Source organism: Mustela putorius, unplaced genomic scaffold (genome assembly GCF_011764305.1).
Source record: "Mustela putorius furo isolate JIRA1106 unplaced genomic scaffold, ASM1176430v1.1 tig00003853_pilon_pilon_pilon, whole genome shotgun sequence".
Classification (NCBI taxonomy): Eukaryota; Metazoa; Chordata; class Mammalia; order Carnivora; family Mustelidae; genus Mustela; species Mustela putorius.
In genome coordinates, this window is record NW_025422005.1 from 5,020,297 (window position 1) to 5,042,925 (window position 22,629).

At 52.7% G+C, this 22,629-nt stretch overlaps 1 protein-coding gene across 15 annotated transcripts in view; it reads left to right on the plus strand.

Moving 5' to 3' along the window:
• CAMTA1 (calmodulin binding transcription activator 1) overlaps positions 1-22,629 on the plus strand; it is an 813,334-nt gene that overhangs the window by 742,026 nt on the left and 48,679 nt on the right. The window contains exon 1 of one of the 15 annotated variants that reach the window (XM_045063678.1): positions 18,164-18,367. The exons of the other annotated variants lie outside the window; for them this stretch is intronic. The gene's annotated coding sequence lies outside the window, so the exon portion shown is untranslated. Of the gene's footprint in view, positions 1-18,163; positions 18,368-22,629 lie in introns of those variants that run through there. 15 annotated transcript variants of the gene reach the window in all.

Here is a 22,629-nt window from a genome sequence, read left to right on the forward strand (position 1 = left end):
CGGAGCTCGGGCAGATGTGGGTATTCTCGCAGGATGGGCTTGCCGGCTCCCTTCCCCACCCCGAGGCATCAAGGTGGGAGGCTCAGCCAGTTCACGTTTGACCGTTGCATTAGTGTCCCAGGGCCACTGGAACCAAGGACCACAGACTCAGAGGCTTAACACAAATATAGTCTCTCACAGCTCTAGGGGCTGGATGTCCAAAATCAAGGCATCAGCAGGGCCATGCTCCGTCCGAAAGGGATAGAGGGGAATTCGCTGGTGGTGGCTGACCATCCCTGACATTCCTTGGCTAGTGGCAGCGTGACTCCAATCTCTGTCTCCGTCATCACGCAGCACCTTGTCTCTGTGTGTCTCTGTGTCCCCATTTTCTCTTCTTGTAAGGGTACCAATCATTGGATGAGGGCCGGTGCAATCCAGTAGCAACTCATTATAACTAGTTACATCTGTAATTATCAATTACAAAAACTTTATTGCCCAAGAAGGTCACGTTCTGAGGCAGAGGGAGAAGAGAGTGCCCCAGGAGAAAGCGGGCTATACATTTGCCGAACATTCCAGAAGGAGCCTGTGGTGGAGAATGAGAAGAAGAAGCAGTCAGGGGAGTTGCAGGGACTGGGAGAGAGTGAAGCCACAGAGCCTGGGGTCTGGAGGGCCTCACAAGGGGATGGGACAGTCAACGGAGTCACAGGTCCCGAGAGCCCGCAAGTTGAATGACCGTGAATAGGCCCCCTCTTCTGGGCCACTCTCTTTTCCCCTGAGGGCTTGGCCCTATCCAGGGCTTCCGCTATGGTACACAAAGGTAAAGGTGCAGTATCTCCTCCGTGCCTCGCCTCAGATCCAGAACCATCCATCTAACTGCCCCCAAGACAGCTCTGCTGTCAGATTTCTCTTGGACAAAGTCAACATGTCCCACATGTTACTCACTACCGCTCTTTTGTTGCCTCCCTGCAACCCTCCATCTCCTAGACCCTTCCCCTCGCCAGGAAGCCAGGAGTCACCCCTCCCCGCGCCCCGTCACCCTCCTAATGCTTTTGTCACCGCCCCCCCGATTTCTCTTGTTTCTCTGCATCTCCTGCCCACCACCTTCACGCAGCCCAACATCACCTCACACGTGCACAGCATCTCCTGGCCTCTCGGCCTCTCGTCTCGCCTCCTTCTACCAGGAGCCGTCGGTCCTTCACCTGCTGTGCCCCAGACGCCACTCTGGGCTCCAGGGAACCTATATTCTTGTGGAGTTTATATTCCAGCGGGAGAGAAACGACAACAAACAAATCACAAAGGAAAACGTCAGAGTGTTTAAAATGGTGGCCTGGTAAAGGGTCCGGCGCGGCTGCTTCAGGTTGGAGGGGTCCGAGGAGGCCTCTCTGGGAAGGCCATATGACAGGAAGGGAGCCAGCCACACTAAGAGCGAGGGAAGAACATTCCAGGCTGCGGGACTAACAAGAATAAGGTCCCCAGGGAGAGGGCAAGCCTGCCATGTCGGAGGAGCTGAGGAGGCGCGCCGCTGGGCAGAGGAACGGAAGGTATAGGGGAATGACAGCGGTCCAGGGAGGTCAGTGGAAGCCAGGCCGAGAGCAGCCCATCAGCCAAGACAGGGGGCTGGAATTTCATCCCGAGGACAATGGGAGCCCCGGGAGGGTTTTATGCTGGCGAGTCACACCCTCAGGTTCGTGTTTTTGAAACCCCCAGCCGTCTGATGCTCTTACACTGCGGGCAAGAGACGATGGGGGCCTGGGGGGCCCGTAATAATGGGTCCCAAGAGACACGGTTGGGGGTTCGGAGTCAAGGCTTCCGTGGATGATTTGAACGTGGAGGGTGAGAGAGAATGAGGGGTCGTACCTAGGCTTGGGGCCTGAACAACTGGGGTAGAGTGGACCGTTCTGTGGGATGGAGGGGCTTGAAGAAGCAACAGGTTTGGGCGATGGCCAGTGAGGAGTTTGGTTTCGGTTCCGTCGCACTCTGCTGCCTTGTTAGAGTCACCAAGTGTACATCTGGAAGCCTGCAGGTCAAGGACAGGCCAGAGTGGAGATAAAATTTAAGAGTCATCAGGGCATAGATGGAATTTAAAGTCATGAGCCAACTGCCATGGCTCCATGGAAGAGCGTTGATAAAGGAGGGGGGAGGGGGCCGGTCCACTATGGCGTCCCCCAGACATTTGGATGTCAGACAGAAAGGAGGCTGGCCAAGAGCCCGGGGAGACACATCCAGCAGGTCAGGAAGCAGGTAGAAGGCCGTGATCCCAGGGAGGCTGGGAGAGGAGAGGGTGTCAAGAAAAAGAAGGATGTGGCAGCTGTGTCACCTGTCAGCTGTGTCACCTGTCAGGTGAAACATGGGGCAGAGCGTTCCAGGCGGATGAAGCCCCACGGAGGCATACCCTCAGCCAAGAGGGAGCAACGTGAATTGAAAAAGAACCAGAGAAATGGCGGAAAGTTCTGGATGAGAAGATGCCAAACCTGTCTCTGAGCTTAGAGCCGGTCCAGGGCAGGGCAGGAAGGCCCAGGAGCCTCTCTGACTCCTACCTGACCCGGGAGGTGCTGTGTCTCCCCTACCTTGCCCTTCCTGTGCCGCAAGAGGAAAGACGGGTCCTGCTTTGCCTGTCTTGCCTTCTGGTGTTGGCCCGTAGACTTGTGGGCCCCAGAAAAGCAGCTTCCCTGTCCCTGGGCCTGGGGAGACATCCTGCACCTGCTCCGAATCCCTGGGACAAACTCCCTCCCACTTGCTCCCCACTGGGGTACAGGGGCTTGGGGTGAGCCCCAAGGCAGGAACCAACTGTGTCTTACTGCCAAAGGGCATGTGGATGTCAGACCCCGTGGAGATGGCTCTCATCCAATCCCCCGGCTGGTGCCGGAAAGCAGAAATCCTGCAGATGGGCCCAACGACCTCCTGGCAGGCCCTCTCGGGCAACTGTACCCCTAGCTCATCAAATGAATGTATGGGACCCCCATTATCCTACTACATCATTTGGATGGGGGCAGCCATGTTCCAGACGCCATAACTTCAACGAAAGGCCTCTTGGCCAAGTTGGACCCCAAAGAGTCCAGAAGGCTTGGGGATACAGACAGTCAAGCCAGCTGGCTTCCTTGGCCTCTCCTGGGATCTGCCTCCCTGAATCTATCTCCCTGGAAAAGAATGGAGATGTTGATCTGTTTGACCAGCCGTGGGGAGCCACCGTCTTAAGACTTTGACACTCAGAATGTCATCAGGAAGAAGAGGCCAGGGGCAGCGCCAGAGCTGGTCTGGCCCCCCAGAGGAAGTGAGTCCCGGAGGTCCCAGAGCTGGGTGAGGGGAGACCGCTCCCTTCAGTCCAGTTCCACATGGGACAGAGCAGGCAAAGCAGCCTCTGCCCAGGGCCAGGAGCAAGACCTCTCCTTTTAAAAGCTCCCCAAAATACACACGTTTCCGATCTATCTGAGCAGCCCAGCGACCTCGTCCCCGCCTGTGACAAGCCGTTCAGAATAGTCTGGGGCGCCTGGGTGGCTCAGTGGGTTAAAGCCTCTGCCTTCGGCTCAGGTCATGATCTCAGGGTCCTGGGATCAAGCCCCGCATTGGGCTCTCTGCTCAGTAGGGAGCCTGCTTCCCTTTCTCTGTCTGCCTGCCTCTCTGCCTACTTGTGATCTCTGTTTGTCAAATAAATAAGTAAAATCTTAAAAAAGAAAAATAAAAGAACAAAATAGTCTGACATGCCAAAGACCAGCTCCCTCCACTGCAGGATCTTGAGGACGCTTTACACGTGTGAACCCGAAGTCCTTTGCGAACAAACAGTGACAGGCAGGTGTGTCAGACGCTCCGTGCTTAGTAGGAGTAACAGGAGACATCTTAAACACCCGCAGCCGAGCGGAAATCGTTGACACGCCAGAAACAAACTTCGAATCTTCGGGAGTTAGAACTTGAAGGAAGCTCAGTCAGCACCGAGCCCAACCTCCCCATGCTTCTGGCAGGAATGTGGGCCCAGAGAAGGGCGGCGACTGGTCCCAAACCTGATTCGGAGCAGAAGCCCCTCCTGACTCCTGGTTCAGCGAGCTTTGGAGGCCTGGCTGAAATGAGCTGGCTCGGAGCCGTCGTGGTGTGGCAGACTGTGGTTTCCTTCCCTCGGCCCGTCTTCGCTCAGGTGTCCTGGCCCAGTGGGCCAATGCTCCTTCCTACGATTCGCACTGATGAGAGTAAAAGCAGCCCCCTGGCACCCACCCTCATGTTGAGGGACTGGTTCTGACATCAGCAGAGGGGGAGGGCCCCAGGTGTCCTTTCTGTTGCCCAAGTCCTGGATGTGCTGGCCGCGTGAGCAGGGAACCTGCCATAGTCCTCACCCCACTCAGGGGCACCCTGGTGACCACGTGTGTCATTTCTGTGACTTCAAGCTGCATCCGGCCGTCTTAACACACACGGGAGAACTGGGAGATGTCCGAGCCGCCATGACTGTCTCTTTCTGCAAAAGCTACATGTTAGGACAGAGCTGCCCACCCAAGGTTACACCTGCCAGGCCCTATCCATGAAGCATTTACATGTGTTGGTGCACTAAACCTCCAGCAGCCTACAAGGTGCGCCATCCTCCACATGAGGACACTCAGACGCAGCAGTCAGCCAGCGGTGCAGAGAGAATCATACACTCACGGTCCGATTCCACCTGCTCGCTCTTGACTGCCACACGGTGGGCCTCTTCTCCCTGCTTCCGACCTGCTGCTTCTGACCTGGCCTCCAGAGGTAGAAGCGTCTCTCTCCCTGCCCCTCTCCTAGGATGCTTCCCCTGCTCAGTCAAGCAGTCTGTGAATTAGGACTTTCAAACCCCTCAGGGCCTCCTCCTGCCAGGTCTGTCACTGTCCTATCTTAGGCTTTTCTTAGCCCATATCGCCAGTTTCCTGCCGCTTTCTTTGTCTTCCCGTCCACGCTGTATGCCACCGATGCATTCAGAAAGGATGGACGGAGCGCCCAGTGTGCGCTAGGCACCGTGTGAGGGGCTGCCCACTGGGAGAGACAGACAAGAAACCAGCAAACATAACCCAGTGTAGTGAGATCTGTTAGGGAGGGAGGCATGAGGCTGAGGGAGCACTTGTTGGGGGGGGAGAGGGTGGTCACCTGTTCCTTGGGAAGGTCCAGATAAACTCACCGTCCAGCATGGGATACCACCCCTTCTAATCTAAACATCTACTCTAAGCCCCCTCCTCTCTAAGAGCCAGTTCCCCACCTTGTCCCTTTTTCTCCGTGTGCAGGACACCTTCTTTTTACTTGGCTTTCCCATCACACTTTGTAAATTCCTCCATTTGCAATTATTCTTTGTAAGCGCTTGTTCACTCTTTGGTGCCAGGCACTGGGCCAAGTGCTAGAATCAAAACAAATGAACAAAATGTTCATTTTTGAAGGGGCCTGTGTTCAACCCGCTTACCATCTAGTGGAGGAAAAATCAGACCTGACCTCCAAGCCCTCCAATAACCAAGAGCTTGGGGCACTTGTAATTGCGGAATGACTCCTCGGGATGTCTGGGAGGAATTTCTTGAGGAAATGACCCTTGCGCTGAGATCTGAGGAAGGAGAAGTTAGCTCCATGAAGAGGGAAGGCAGGAATATTCCAGGCAGAGGGAACAGCATCCACAGAAAGCTCTGTGGTGGGAGGGAGCCTCACGGGTATAAGGGAGCATGGGAAGGCTGGTGAGGTAGAGAGGGAAGGGGGGTAAGATCAGAAAGGCTAGTCTGGGGGCTCAAGGATAAGGCTGTGTGGGTCAGCCTAAGGAGAGCTGGCTTTGTCCCCAAGAGGAGGGCAGACACTGAGGGTTTGAGACATGGCCAGGGTGTGTATTTCGAGAAGGGCCCTTGGCTGCTATTTGGACAATGGCAGAAGGAGGGTCAGAGTGGGTGAGGATAGACCAGTGAATCCTCTGGGCTGGGGATGATGCTGGACTTGGAGGTTCTGGAGAGAAGGGGCAGAGCAAGAGACATTTAGGAGGTGACAACTCATGAATTGTAGGTGGATTAAATATGGGGGTTCTGTGTCATTCACACTGGAGAGGACTAGTCACAAGTTGGGCTGAGTTTGAAGGGCCTTTGGGACATGATGTGAAAAATCAATAGTGAGCGAGTGGCTATTGGCTCCAGAGCTCAGAGAAACACATGGCAGGAGAGTGAAGTCTGTGACATGTCTGCATGGAGGTGGCATTGCATGAAATGGCCTAAGGCATGTGGATGAAATTGGCAAAGTTGAGAATACAGCTGAACTGTGAAGCCAAGGACTTCTATCTTAATTATTATCATGTCCTAAGAGACTAAGAACATAGTGGGTACTCCATAAATGTTTCTTCCAGGGATGGACAGATGGATGGATGGATGGATGGATGGATGGATGGACAGATGGACGGATGGATGGATGGATGGATGGGCTGATGGGTAGACCGACGGGTGGACTGATGGACAGTCAGTGGTGTTTTATGGTCATCGTCCTCAGCACGAGAGCCAGGGGTATCCCTCTGTGCCCCCATCAGGAAGGGAATGTGTTTGACAGGGGCTGATCCTGAAAACTTTAATGTTTGTTCATGGCAGTGCTCTTCATATGTAGAAAGAATCTGAGGGAGTTAGCCAACTGTGAGGTCCGAGGTGCCCAGTCCATACAAGACCCCCTGACTTCTGATACGAACTGCAAGTTCTGGGGTGCCTAAGACCTAATGCTCAGGTTCAGTAATGCACTGAAAGCATTCACAGAACCCACAAAAGCCATTACACTCAGAGTGTATTATGTGAAAAGGACACAGATTAAAACCAGCCAAGGGAAGATGTGCAGAGGGCAGAGACCAAGAGGCCACCCTGTGGAGTCATGGACAGTGTCTGTTTGCCCGACATCAGTGGGGGCCGGTGCTGGCGGAGTATCACCAACCAAGGAAGCTCGCTGGAGCCCCCGCGTCCAGAGCATTTCCTGGGGCTCCGTTGGGTGAGCATGAGTCCTTGTCCAGCCGCCAATTCTTTCCCAGCCTCTCTAGAGTTGGCTGATCCTGTGTGACCAAAAGCCCCGCCCTAAATCACGTTGTTGGTCCTTTTCGTGTGGCCAACCCCACCCTTTAAATACCCTCTGGGACCAGCCCTTACCTTAAATCACATTGCTGGACAGCCAGCCACCGGAGGCCCCCAGGCAAACAAAGACACTCCCATAAAGCAGAACATTCTAAGGGCTTAGAGATCACCTCCCAAAGGCAAGGATAGAGGCCAGACCTCTTTTGGGGCAAGGTTAAATTTTTTACCGAGCAGAGCAGCACCTCCTCCTTCTCTGTTCCCACCTGCCCTCACCTGCCTCCCTGCCTCCTCACCGCAGCAGACCAATTTCTACCTGCATCCGTGCTGGGAGAGGAAATGTGTGTTTTCTGTTGTCTTTGTTGCTGTTGATTTTAAACAGTGTTGCCTTCACACAGATCTCGTGTCATCTTCAGCAATTCTTTGGGGCCAAAGAACACATTTTTTTTTTTTAAGGAAAAATGGCTTTTCTTCTGCAGAGTGTTGTCCAAAGCTCAACATCTCCTGGGCAGAGACACGAAAGTAAGTAGATTACAGATCAGTCGATCTAATGGGGACTTAAATAAGAAATTCCAGAAGCCTTTGATGGCTAAGCTTATTATTCTAACATATTATTTCAATTACCTCTTTAAATTACTCACCTGCACCACAGGCTGTGATGCTCTGTAAATGAACCTGCGCCCCATCTCCATCCCGCAGACAGCACCCCTGGCTCTAGCAATGTTCTCCTCTCGCAAAAGTGCTCTCCTGATGGTTCCGTTTGCTGCTACAGGGTGATGAGCAGCTCAGTTTGGAGCAGGCGGCCTCCTCCCTCCTGTCCTCTCTCCACCTCCTCCTCCCCTCCCTGATGCTGGGGGCTGGGAGCCTGGAGGAAGCCCCAGAACCAGTTCCCCCCTTCCCACAGAGCTCCTCTTCCTTCTGCCGACAGGGGTGGGAATGGATCTGACCTTGCAAATGGTGACCAGCTGGGTACAGATGGCGATCCCAGAGCCAGGACGGGGACCTTGGCAAGAGCATTCCCATTCAGTAATTCACCTCCAAGAGAAAGGGAAGGCGCAGATGCAGTCTTCAGCCACCTTCTAGGATGTTAACAATTTGGTGTGATTCTTAAGACTCAAGGTTCTAATTCTGTAAGCTCGGGGATGTTTGTTTTGACAGTGGAAGGCCTGGCCCGGGCCACCCGGGAGCTGTGGAAGCCAGCTCCTTCCACAGAGCAGGGCCTGCACAGAGGTGCTAGGGAGCCAACCCAGAACCATGGCCAACACAGCAACACCAGGCTGGGCCCGAGGCATTCAAAGCCCCCCAGTTCTCTGCCACTTAGAAGTGGCTAATGCATTCATCACGAATCTTAGCGCTCCTCCCTTGAAAAGCAGCAAGAGAGAAGAAGCTCCCAGCAGAAAGCCCATGTGAAGCAGGAAGTCTGACTCCAGGGCCTGACTGCACTTAAAGACATCATTCCTCCCCCAACGTTCCCGTGTGGAAGACCCAGTAAGAGAGTGAGTGGGTGGCTCGTCTTCTATCTCCCACATGACTTACAAGTGAGTTGAAGCCAGGAGGACCGCTGGGCGGGGCTACAGTCTCGCGATGGCGCTCAGGGGATTTCTCTTTGGAAAGGGATGGATGGTGCCTCTCAGGCTCATGGCCATGCACGGGGCTGACCCAACCCACGGGCCCCATAGAAGCCGGCAAGCTGCCAGTCTGCGTGGGGTCGTGGCCATACCACGAGGGTTCACAGCAGAAACATGACCCAGGGTGTCAAAGACAGACGAGCTGGGGGTGGAGGAGCCCATAGGTGCGTGGCCCATTGTTCTTTTCTCCGGTCACCTTTGTTGTTTTTCTCACGTTAGCCCCTACCTAAAACTCACGTACCCGTTTTGCTTCCCCGAGGTGCCTGAGGTGGGTGCCGTTTAAAATGCACTTGCCTCCGATTGTGCTTTCCCTTTGGATTGCTTTTTCTCTTCTTTGGTAACTCAGAACACGACGTGACGTGGCAGCTACCGCGACCTTGGTAATTATTATTCCTAGGCGGTAGCTGGTTGCCTCCTTAAACGGAGAACTTTCTAGCTCTTGTTTTTACTGGTGCGGGGGCCTCAGGTTTGGGGAGGCAGCAACCATCAGGATGGGGATCTCCAAGCTGTTTCTACCATCAGTACTCTCTGTACTGGAGTCTCTGGACTCCATTGTTGCCTCTAAGAGAACATGGACTTTTCGCTTTAATCGGATTTCCATGTTAAGAAAGGATGGTGTCTGTTGTGTGAGAAAGCACACCGTGGCAGTTTTAATAAGTGCATTCTGAGTGTACCTTTCAGGTAAACAGCTCCAATCACAAACACGACTCCATTGGACAGTGGGTGCGTGGCAGCCTCTTTTGAAGGCTTGCTAGGTTTTCCTGCCTCACAGAGAAGCCAGCAGCGGTCCAGGGGGCACCTGTGGCATTCTCTCAGACCCTAGGCACCCAGGCTTCCTAAGCTCCTTTCCAGAAGGATTCTGGGAGTTGGGGCCCTGATTTGGCCATAGCAGAGACCCATGAATTCTGCCCATGAGGGTCTGGAAGCTGTTAGGCAGGCAAAAAGATGTATGGAAATGTGTAGAAGAAAAAGCTTGCCTCCATTCTGGCAACCATAACAAAGCACCACAGACTGTCTTAAACCACAGAATTTTATTTCCTCACAGTTCTGGAGTCTGAGAGTCTGATACCAGGTTTGGTTTCTTCTGAGGGCTCTCTCCTAGGCTTGCTGATGGTGACCCCCTCACGGCGTCCTCATGGGGTTGTTCCCGTACGTGCTTCCGTCCGCAGGTTCTCTCTGTCGGTCTAAATTTCCTCGTATGGAAATTTACATTGGGTGGGGGCCTACCCTAACAGCTTCATTTGAATGTCATCCCCTCTTGGAAGACCCTGTCTGCAAATACTGTCTGGGAGTCAGGGCTCAACACATGAATTTGAGGGGGACACAGTTCAGCCCCACAAAAGTTATTCTCCCCAGGGAAGTCTTGCCTGAAGGGGATTTCATCACTGCCGGAGGGCTCTTCTAAGGCCCCAGACATGCCCTCTGAGACCTCACAGGGGCCCGTCCCTCAACACCAGGGCTTCTGCTAGAGTTTTCTATCTTGGCCAAGGTGTGAACCAGTTACCTTGCTCTCTTGTTTGACTAAGACAAAGCACCAAGTGCCTTTGGGCGCCAGGCTGGGACCTTCACAAACATGGCACTTGAGTCCTTACAATGTGCCTGTTGATGCGGCCACTATTTCATCCCCGTTTTACAGATGAGCCTTCAGAACAGACCCTTTCCAGGGTGCCAGAGCTGGAAAACAGGGGTGCCCGGGCCCTTCTGTCTGCTGAGCAGAGAACACTCACTGCTGGATGCTCTGCCTTCTAGGGATTTTAGGCTTCTGGTTCAAACAAAGCCCAGGCCCAACTGGCACAACTGGCCTGGCTTAGGGGGCCCACAGCCCAGACATGACCCTGACTCTTTGAGGATGTCTGAGGAGTCCTTCCGGCACCAAAGGGTGGCCATCGAGTTGACTGGCATGGCTTCAGGAAGGGTGTTTGGGGGAGGGAGGGACAGCAGGCAAGCTGCCATTGTCTGTCTTTGCTTCCTTGTTCCACCTGGTTGTACCATCCCTGTAGCTGTGCTTCTCTAGCCCCGGTGAGGCTGAACAAACAGCTAAGAGCTCCAGCCCCAGAGCATGGGGGCTCGGGGGGCTCTGCTCCTCACTAGTGCATAGTCCAGGACAAGCTACATAAGCCTGCTGGGCCTCAGTTTCCTCCTGTGTGAGCTGTGATAGCAGCAGCACCTACATCCCAGACTTGGTGTAAACACAGAAAGAATGGATGTGGGTAAGAAGCGCAGTTGGGGCTCAGTGACTGCTATCCTGATGAGGATGACAATGACGATGAGAATGATGGTGATGATGACAACAATGATGACGATGACAATGACGGCAATGATGATGATGATGGTGACAACGACGATGACAATGATGAAGACGATGATCACGGGACAGTGACAATGACGATAATGATAACAATGACAATGATGACAGCAACAATGATGATATTGATGATGACGATGACAGTGATGATGACAATGACAGTGACAGCAACAATGATGATGACAATGACACTGATGAAGATGATGACTGTGACAATGACAATAATGGCAATGACGATGATGACGATGACTATGATGATGATGGTGATGGTCACCCCAAGAGGAAGAGTAAATCTCTCCACTCCCCAGGTGGCATCTTGCTTACTGGGCTCTCATTACCCTGGAGACTTACTGCACTGCACCACCTTCTCCATAAGGTCCATGTTGCCCAGAGACCTAGAACAGATGGGACCTTTAGAGAAGTGAGAGGAGGTGTAGGCTTGGGCTAGCCTGGGTGGGACCCATGAGCTATACTGGCATGCTCTAAAGGGTCTGGGTCGTCTGGTCCAAGTTCCTCCTGAATGACTATGAAATAGGATTGGGGGAGAGGCTCTATCTTCCCTCCATGGGTGCTTACTGGCCATGCCTAAGGCACCCAGCTACTGTGTGCCGAGAAGGCAAGCTCATTTTAACAGCAGAGAAAGTAAATTATAGTGGGAAAGAGTCCACCGTTCCAAAAGATCCTGGGCTTTATCATGAAGATAGTCTTAGACCCCAAGCCCTCCCTGGGCACCCAGCAGGCTCTGGGTTACTCACTTTACATTCATTATCCAATGTCATCCTCTCCGTGTTTCCAGCAGATGTTTCCATTCCCATTTTACTGAAAAGGAACCTGAATCTCAGAGGAGTCAGCTGACTTGTCCTATGGCACGCAGCTAGGGGTTCCGACTCAGACTCTAAAGCCTATTGGGTGCTTTATCATCACCCACCACCACTCCCTGAATGCATTTTGGATTATCTGCCTTCTTGATAACTCTGTGCCTCTTAGAGCAGAGGATGCCTACACTCACAGAAAGACTAGCCGTGTAGGTCATCAGCTCTCCTGGAACAGATGGGCTTGTATAAGCCTCTGGGGAGAAGAAGTCGGTGTCTTCCCCCAGCTTCTTTGGATTATCTTTCTGCATTATGTCCTTCAAGGGAAATCCCACCTTCTCAGGCTGATGGCTAATGCATCCCCTCCACTGTCCAGATTAGCTCTGACAGCCTTCCCAGGCTGATACAGATCATGGTAGCATGGTTTGCCTTAGTAACAACTTTTCTCCCCACCACCCCCTTTACCAATGTCCCCCCTCCTACAGTTATCTACTACTGCATAACAAACCACCCCAAAGGTTAGTGTCTAAAAACAACCAGCATGCATTTGTTCTCTTGATGCTATGGGTTGCTTGGGCTCGAGCATGCAGCTGCCTTTGGGAGACTGGCCATTTCAAATCCAGAGTACCTGCGGCTGAAGCAGAGGGGCGGCTGCTGTATCAGGCCAGGTCGTGCTGGACAACACTAGCACCCCATCTGCACAGTCTTTGACCTCATTTTGCAAAATAAGAAGTGAGGCATGGGAAGAGAAATGAGTTTCCCACACCAGTGGTTAGTAGTAGAACTGGAACCGGAGTCGAAGCTGCTGAACCCAGTCCTGAGCCCTTCGCCCTACCCTCCGTATCTGCCTCATATGGAAGGTTGGGGGGCTCTGATAAGGACATTTGCAGCTCAGGTAGAGGGGTTTGAGGCTCTCTGCAAAGTTTATCTTCGCCCCGGAATCAGCCAACAATTGTGATGGAGAGCCCCAACACACCAGGGAGTTCTTCAAAGGGAACCCCAAGTTCAGGACGCTGTTCCCTCCAGGATCCCGAGCTGAAAAAGAGGTAATCACTGCAAGAATGAATTTGACAGACTCACCCCTGGCTTTTTTACAACCTTTCAGAAGCATAATTAGAAATTTTGCTCACTGACTCAGTGCTTCTGCCGTGTCTGTCTCGTCTCCTCAAGAACAGTCACGGCAGAGCCTGTCCACCTGGATTCTCTACCCATGCTTCCCACACTGGACTGGACACAAAGGGTTTGGTGAACAAGGATGGACAGACTGATTCTGAGGATAGGCTATCAGGCCTCCTGACCTTGGCCTTCCTTTTCCTAGCCTTCAGTCTCCTTTTCCAGCATTAATCCACTGATCGTTTTCTATATTTCATTCTTTTCCTCCTTATCCTGTGTGGGTTTTACAGCCATATTGAGATATGATTAACATACCATCCAATTCACCTATTTCAAGAGTACAATTCAAAGAATTTTTTTAGACTCACAGGGTTGTGCAGACATCATTACAATGGAACTTTCTAACATTTTCATTCCTCCAAAAACAAAGCCCATATCCATTAACAGTCATGCCCCATTCTCCCCAGCACTCCCCCCAACCAAGCCCAAGACAACTATTCATCTATTTTCAATTTCGATAATTTTCCCTATTCTGGACATTTCATGTAAATGGAATCCTACATATATGGTCTTCTGCAGCTGACTTCTTTCATTTAGCATGTTACAGCATGTGTTAGTGCTTCATTCCATTTTTATTGCTAAATGAGTATCCATGTGTATGGACATATGTTTTACTTCCCTTGGATATGCCTAGCACTGGAATTATGAAGTCATAGGGTGACTCTATCATTAAACTTTTGAGGAACTGCCAGGCTGTTTTCTAAAGCAGGTGCATTTTACATTCCCATCAACAGGGGATAAGGGTTTCAATTTCTCCACATCCTCACCAACACTTGTTATTGTCCAATAATTATTATAGCCTTCCCACTGGGTGTGAAGTGATATTTCATTGTAGTTTTGATTTTCATTCCCCCAATGCCTGAAGATATCAACCATTCTTTTGTATGATATTGGCCGTTTGTTTATCTTCTTTGCAGAAATATCTATTCAGATCCTTTGCCCATTTTTTTTTAAAAGTAGGCTACTTAAAAAAATAATTTGTAATTATTTTTTTTATATTCTAGACACAAGTCTCTTATCACATACATGAGTTGCAAATATTTTCTCCTATTCAGTGAACTATCTTTTTTATTTTCTCAGTGGAGTCCTTTGAAGCACAGAAGTTTTAAATTTTGATGAAGCCAAATTTATCTATTGGTTGCTTGTGCTTTTGATGTCAGATCTAAGAAATCATTGCCAAATCCAAGGACAAGAGATTCACCTCTGTGTTTCCTCCTATGTGTTTTGTAGTTTTGGCTCTTACATTTAGGTCTTTGATCCATTTTGAGTTCATTTTTATATATGGTGTGAGGCAGGGGTCCAAGGTCATTTTATTGCATGGAGATATCCAGTTGTCCAGACTTATTTATTGAAAAGACTCTTTTTTCTCCATTATTTCTTAGTGCCCTTAAAGATATACTGAATATGCATCTTGCAATTATTTTTAAATTATCATTTAGTTTGAGAAGACTCCTCTTTGTTGTTGTTGTTGTTTCACTGGAAGTCATTATATTTAGGAACAGATTTGATTTCTTATGAGCTAGAAGAGACAAAGTTGTACTGCACTAACAAACAACCCAGTTTCAGCGCTTTATTCCCCACTTGTACTCAAGTCCAACATCAGTTTGCAGGGCGAGCTCTATTCTTTGCGGACACTCAGGGACCTGTCTGGGTAGAGTCTACATCTTTACGTAAACAGCCTTTCACAGTTGCCAGGGCTGGGGGAAAAAAACGTGGTCATTCTTAGAAATTTCCCAGACTGCCTTCTTAAACGAATGGTATCTAAATGGTAGCGAGAGTTTTTAGGCACTTGGAGAACTCTCAGAGAGGCACAGAATGAAAACAGGCTCAGAACCTAAAACCCTGTTTTGCCGCTTACAATCTGTGTGCCTTTAGGCAATTTATCTGACTTCTTAAAACCTTTTTTTCCTCTATACAATATCCAACTTGCAAGAGAAACCCACAGTGTATGAGCGTATCTAGCGTAAGAGCAGGCAGGTAACAGGCATCCAACAAACTTTAGTTCCGTTCTTCCTCATCTGCACCAGGATGCACCCCTTTGGTTCATCATGAGACCCTCAGCAGAGGATAAGGCTGGGATAAACACTCACCATCCCTGCTTTAAGGGTTGAAGGTTGCACTTGGTCTGGATGCTGCCAAGTGATGACAGCACTGAGCAAAGGTTTCTTTTTCCCTATTTTTAAAAACAACCCAGGCATACTCAACATCCTATAAAAATCTAGGGTAATAATCTGCCTTAAGCACATGCATGCCTGACCCTGTCATTTCCTAACCTGCTAGAAAGAAACATGAATACCCATAAGGAGAGACAACCTGTGGGTACTTTGTTCTAGCAGGCTGTCAGAGCTCTGAGCTTGCTTCAGAAGCATCCGGCTTACCCCACCCAGTGCCATCTGACTTTCCATGAATGGGCCCAAAGAGGGCATTTGTTCTTGTGGTCTCTATCCTGAGACAGAGGTACAGTGGGGAATTAATTAGAATGGCAGGTCTCCCAGGAGAGTAATGGGCCCAGCAGAGCAACAGGGAAGGGGACTTCCTCCTGCAGAAATGTCCCTGCAGGCTGCCTGAAAGGGGAGCTCCAGCCTGCCGACCCCAACTGTATCACCAGGGCAGAGCCGATGTGTGGAAATACCCACGACTACCTTTCTCACGTGGCAGGTGGACACGGGGCTGCTGGAGGAAGGGTGAAGGGTCAGGATGTCCCTCCTCACGCAGCTAGGATGTCCAGGTCTGAACCTCTGCCTTTTTAAAACAAACCCAAGGGAAAACATCCCCGCCTGAGAGACAGTAAAGAGTGGAGGCACCTTCTCTTTAGCAGGGGTCCAAGTGCCCGAACCAGGACCCTAGTCACCCTGAGTTCACTGGCCGGGTAGAGAAGAGAGGCAGGCATTGCCCCTCAGGATCCCGCCTCTCCAGCTGTTCTCTGTGGCTCACAATCCGGTCAGAGCTGTTCAGTAACTCTTATCTGAGGACTTACAGTGTGCCCAGCCTTGTGTGAGGTACCAGGATAAGTTAAGACCTTGTCCTTGTTCTCAAGATTAAAGCTGTCTCCGTCTCAGCTAATAACAACCAGTTTTTTAGAGCACTTTTTATCAACATACACTAAACATATGGAAAAATGCACATAGAGTAAGTATGTGCAACTCAGCTCAAAGAGTTTTCACAAACTTAAACTAGTGCCCAGGTCAAGAATGGAATATTATTAGAAACCCAGAAGCCCTCCCCTCCCCTTCCCAGTGGCCACCCTAACTTCTAGTAGCATACCTAGGTGTCTAGTAGATACCCTGAATTCTAGTAGCAGCCGGAGCCAATTTGTAATAAATGTGCCTTATGCACCAGGCATTGGTATAAGTACAACTATTGGCTCATTTAATTCTCACGCATTGATATGAAGGCAGGACAAGTGGGACATGCAGCTAGCAAGTGGGAGAGTCTAATTTTGAACCCAGATGGTCTGTCTCCAGCACCCTCCTCCTCGATTACTAACCCTTTCCTTTCCAGCAATAGATGCCACTCAGGAAGTGCTGTGATAGGAATGCATTAACAACCCTCCTGGGTCAGTTCTGCTGGGGGTGAGCCAGGCCTTAAGGAATGGATAGGGGTACCCCAGTCCATAAAGGGGAGCTGGGAGGCAGAGCTGGGAAGTGCAGGGGTCCTGTGTGGTGAGAGCAAGATGGACACAGGCGGTGGCAGGAACAGGAAGGGCTTGCTGGAGCAGGATTCTGAACAGCACTGGGTGTTGTGACTTCGTCGGGGCAGGGAGGGACTGGCTGCAGACCAGAAGCCATGGTCAGCCCCCAAGAGTGCAACTGTACCTGACCTGCTTGCTTCCCTGGTTCCGATGCGTGGCACAGAACCGGACTCAGCCTCACCAGGAGCATCCCTGGCTTGGCCTCTAACCTATTACTTATTTTTTATCCTACAGGCTTAAGGGTTGTGCAAAATTCTATGGTTTTCACGCATGTTCGGGTAGGGTAAGAAAAAAAAAAAAAAGCCCTCCCCATCTTTTGAGATTCTTTTTAACCCAGATGGCAGGAAAGTGACATTATCAATTTTAAAGGTAATTGACAAGATGGAGGGGAAAAGGGAAGAGAGCCTCCCAGAAAGTCCGCGTGGGTCAAATGCTTTGTGTGTGCAAGGCCGTAGGTGGGTGTGGGGGCCGCGGCGACTGACTAGCAGCAGGGCTACGAATGACACAGGGAACGGAGAAAGGGTGATGGTGTCCACTTGGGACGCCGGGAAGGCTGCTTGGACACGGGGAGCCTTGACTCTGTGTGATTCGGACTTAGGGCAGGAGGCGAGGCGAGAGGTTGTAATGCAGAAGTGTGCAAGTGAGAAAGCCAAGCCGCAGCCAGAACTTTTGGACACCAGGGTTAGACCCGAGGAGTGGGCGGAGGCCCTAGAACTCCAGCTGCGGAGGTGGGGCCCTGCACCTCCCGCGAGGGAGCCTCGGACGCTCCCGAATGCTCAGGGGACTCGCCATTCCCCGTCACGAGCCAGACGTCCGCGGCCGCGCCCTGGCCGACGCCCGCGGTTCCCAGGACTTGCCCCCGCGCCCTCGCGGCCCCGGCCGACTTGCCGCGCACCGCGCCCCTCCTTCCCGCCCAGCCTTCCGCGCTCCCCCGCTCGCCGCTCAGCGCAGCGCCGGCTCCTCCCGCGGCTGCATTGCAGACGCCGCCGCCGCAGGGCGCGCCGGGGCCGCTCCGGGAGCCGAGCCCGGGTACGCGGGGGGCCCCTGGGCGCGGGTCTCCAGCGCGGACTCGACGGCGCCGCGGGGCCGTGAGTCGGTGGGGCCGCGCCGCGGGGTCGGCCAAGCGCGGCCCGAGCGCCCCCCGCCGCGCGGGCCCCGGGGGAAGCTTCTCGGGGCCGTAGCCCGGGGGAGCGGGCGCGGCCGTCGGGCTCCGGACCGCCACTGCCCTCGAGCGGACCGCGGCCGCCCCCCTAGCGGGCCTCCGCGAATCTGGGCGGGGAGCGGGCCGCGGCGTCGCGAAGACCGTGGCCGGCCGGGCCCTCGCGTGCGGGCGCCCGGGGCCGCGGGGCCGCGCTCCGCCCGCGCCCTCCGGGCCCGGCCGCCGCCGTCCAGCGCGGCGCCGCGCGGCTCCGGCGCAGTTCCGGCGCAGTCCCCGCGCCGAGCGGCTCCGCGCCCCACACCTGCCTCTGCCCGGCTCCGGGTGACGTCGCGCCCTCCGATTGGCCCGTGCGGCCAGGAGGGCGGGGCCGAGGCCGGTGAGCTCACCGCCGCGCCCGGCCATTGGTCCGGGCGTCGCACTCGGGCTGTGGCGGGGAGACAGCGGTACCCGGAGCCCGAGTCGTTCCAGCTGCGGCGTGTGGAGCTGAGCGGGTCGGGGCCGGGCTAGGTTGTCGGGGCCGGGCCGGGCCGGGCGGGGCCGCGCGGGAGAGGAGGAGGAACGCAGAGGCGGCTCGGCGCCAGTCGGACCGAGCGGTGGCCGTGCTCTCCAAGTCCGAGTGAGTGTGCGTGTGGCCGAGGGGAGAGTCGGCCGGGCGCGTGCGGGGCGAGGGCGGCGGCCGGCGGGGGCGCGCGGGGCGGCTGGGGAGCGCGGGGGCGGGGCTGGGGGCGGGCGCGCGCCGCGACCGGGGCGTGGGGGGCGCTCGTGTTCGCGAGAGGGGGCGCGGGGTGTGTTTGAGGAGTGGGCGCGAGGACACGCGCGGCCCTGGAGGGGGAGGGGGCGTGAGGGGTGCGCGTGCTCACGCGAGGGGGGAGTGTTTTGACGCGTGAGTGTGCGTGGGCAGCGGCGTGTGTTTACGGCGCGGGAGTGAGGGAGGGGGTGTTCGGCGGAGCGCGAGCGGCGCGTGTTGATGGAGCGGCGGGGAGGGCGTGCGCCTGTGGGAGCGGGCGTGCGAACACGCGTGTTTACAGGGCGAGTGGGGAGGGAGGGAGCGCGCGTGGATGGAGAGCGCGAGGGGAGCGAGCGTGTTTTGACGCGTGAGTGTGCGCGGGACCGGCGTGTGCCGATGGAGCGAGCGTGTCTGCGAGGAGGTGTGCTGGGGAGTGGGTGTGAGATCACGCGTGTTCCGGAGGCGAGTGGGGGAGGCGAGGGAGCGTGAGGAGCGAGGCAGCGAGGGCGGGAGCGGGTGTGAGGACACGCGTGTGTGCGCGAAGGAGTGGGAGTGTTTGGGTGAGTGGCGGTCCGGGGGCGCGCGTGCGGGGAGTGGCCGCGGCGGGGCGCGAGCCGAGCGGGCGCCCACGGGGCCGCCGACTGGTTTTTGTCTCCGAGGCGCGCCTCGGCGGCGGGCTTTTCGGATCCAGCGCCCGCTCCCGAAGCGGGCCACGCGGAGGGGGCGGGCGACAGGTGCCCCCTCGGCGCGGAGGGGGATCCAGGTGTCCCCCGGCGGGGCGCGGGGAGAGGGTAGGGGACAGGTGGCCCCCTCAGCGGGGCGCGGGGAGAAGGCGGGAGGCAGGTGCCACTCGGTGGGGCGTGGGGCGGGGAAGGGGGCGGGGACAGGAGCCCCCTAGGCGGGACTTGGGGAGAGGGGACAGGACAGGATCCCTTCCTTCTGGGAGAAGGGAGAGGGCCTGCGACGGGTGCCTCCTCCACGGAGAGAGGAGGGAAGATCCAGACTGGCGCCCCTTACGCGGGGAGAGGAGAGAAGGGTCGGGACAGGTGCGCCCTCCGCGGGGTGCTGGGAAAGGGGCCGGGACAGCCCCGACCTCGGCCCCAGGCGCCTCTCTGGGGCTAGGCGGTTGGAGGCCGCCTTTCCTAGCAGGCCAATGGTGTGAATGAACGTTTTATTAATGTGTGTGTAGAACCGGGCGGGGAAAGTTGGTTGAGTTCGGAGACTAAGAGGTTTGGAAGAACTTGAGAGTTTGGCTTACCTGCAGACCAGGACACCCACGCTCGGCCGCGCTGGAAGAGGGGCTGCGTGGGGCCTTCTTGCATTTACAGGCTCTCCCGTGATTTGATTTAGGTACTGCACAACTTTAAGAGGTGGTCCTGGTGGTGGTCTGATGTTTGAGACTTTTTCCAATCTCGGTAGGTTTCTATAGGCATCAGAACAGATTTCTGAAAGTCTGATATTATTGCAAAGTGTCTTCATCAGTTTACCAGGGAATGATACCGATTTCAGTCTATTTTATATTTTGTCCAGTCCCGCTCGGTATGATTTCTACTGATTAATCTGAGGTCCGTAATTAGCAAGCCAGATTCAGTAAGCGCAAGAAGTGCTGGCGGATTTACAGAAGGCTTCCTGCATGTGTTTGGTTCTGCGCATTCTGTTTCAGTCACCAATGAAGCCAAAACCTGAAATTTTAAAAACGCCCCCCCCCCGAATTTTGTCCTTTATGGTAAAATGGCTGGCTGTATGTAAAGGAAACCTTTTCTCTTTCTGTCCAAAGGAATGTTTCAGGGAGTTTTCCTACAGGAACTGTGTCATAGAGAGAAACGGCTGCCTGGGAGCCTGGTAAAGAGATACACGTTCAGCAGTAGCACCTTTCATGGTGTGTGTTTATAAGAACACCGTATTTTTAGTATATGTGCTGCCGAAGCGAGCACAAGAAAACCGTATTTTTAAGACCAGAATTAGTAGCAAATAAGGTTATGTATTTCCTTTTCTTTGTATTAGATCTAGAGAGTCATCATGTTTAATGTTCTAGAAAGTAACATTTATTTACAGGATATGCATTTCCCCCAATAAATTCAGCTTAGTCGTGAAAACAGAAGTGCTGTAAATGTCGGAGAGACCTCCATTTAATCATCCTGGTTAATTATATTCCACAGGATCAAAGTGGAAGCACTATTTAATGCAGTAGTTAAGAACAACATTGTATTATTTAACGCTTTTTAAAAATCAGTCTTTCTGCTTTTGTGATACATGCACATAGACACACCCATTATTAGTTCTGAGGACCCTGCTGGGCCTTTCCATCGAGGACAGCAGCTGTCACAGCTGCAGGCTGTTCACGTGGGACTGTTTTAGAGAGCACAGACAACAGGTTGAACAGAGAGTTTTGTACTTCATGTGAGAAAGATAGTGAAGTTAAAGAGTTGGTCGATGTTGAGCGTCTCTAGCGAAAGCCCGGAGGCCCTTATTGATGGCTCCGCTCCGCCGCAGGTGCTCTCTCATTTCCCAGTGCAGGAAATGGATATTTTGGGGACCTAGAATTTCCTCTGGGAACCGTCAACCTTTTTTTCATGGTTTCCGATCACTGCTGTTGTGAACGTTTCAAGCTTCAGAACGTGCTTGTAAGCTGCCTTTTTTAAATGTTTAGGGGAAAATTGCTACTATATCTATTTAAAACACAACAACTTTAGGAATCACCCGGAAAGGTCAGTAAAGACCGTTTTGTTAGACTTGACACTGTTCTTTAGCTGGTGCACTGGTTTCTGGAAGTCATGGGTTCTCAGCGATGTGCACCCTCCCACACCTTTTCCAACTGTTCCTTGTTTGTCTGCCATGTCTTCTCACATTTAAAGGGTTTTGCTTCCCTTGGCTTAAAGTGGTTTAATATTTGTATTCCATCGATCTTTTCAAAAAGAGACTCTCTTAGTGGTGCCAAGTGTTCATTGTTAAATATCAGCCATGGCATCCTGTCACAGTATATAAGCTGAATATTTGGGAGCTTATTTCAGTTATATATTCCCTTGCCAAAAACCAGTTGGCATGAACACGTGATGTAGTCTGTGTACACTCACTTTTTTTTTTTTTTAATGATTTAAGGGAACCTACAGAGATACAGGCATTATTCGTTCTATTGTGCTTCCCTTTAATTGCATTTCACTGATAAGGCATGTTTTACAAATTGGAGGTTGGTGGCAACCCTGCGTGGGAGGGAACAAGTCTGTCAGCACCGTTGTTCCAACAGCATTTGCTCAGTTCATGTTTCTGTCACATTTTGGTAATCCTTGCAATCTTTCAAACTTTTTTTTATCATTATATTTGTTAGCAGTGATCTGTGATCAGTGATTATGACTTGCTGAAAGCTCAGTTGATGGTTTGCATATTTTAGCAGTAGTTTTTAATTAAGGTACATAGTTTTTTTTTAAGACAGAGTGCTGTTGCACACGTAATAGACTGCAGCAGAGTATAAAAACTACTTTTATAGACACTGAGAATTAAAAAAAATGTGACTTGCTTTATTGTAATGGCCTAAAACCAAACTCACAGTATCTCTAAGGTGTGGCTGCATATATATCACACGATGAAGCAAGACAAAAATAGGTGAAATAAAGGATGAAGCCCAAGGAAAGTGAGGGCACAGGAAGGGCAAACGGAGGCTCTGAGGAAGGCGGTCGCGCTCGCTCCACGGGATCTTACGTACTCTGGAGGCAGGCCGTAAACTGCATTCTGAGCTTTGTGGCAACAGTAGACTGACGTAGGGTTAATTTTGTCTTCCTTACAGCTGACGTGGATTTTCTTACATTCTCTGTAAGGTCTGAGAGCCAGCCAGGACTTTTCAGTGCCGATGGGAGAAGCCCAGATGAGATGCATTGAATGACATTGAAGGCTGCAGGTCACTATTAGTCCCATGTAGCATGTGGGAAGTGCTGAGGAGCCTGCGGGGTGTTGGGACCTGATAGCGTGAGGGTAGGGCCCCTCGTGATCTTGGAGACCATCACCTGTCCCCTTCCTGAGTGGATTGCCCTGAAATCAAATGACCATCTTTCTTTGCTTTTCTCTGACACGTCTAGACATGGGTTAACTCACACCAGGCAGGCTAGGGGATGCCTTTACTGTCAAGAAATAATTACGATCTGCCCCCTAAGCAGTGC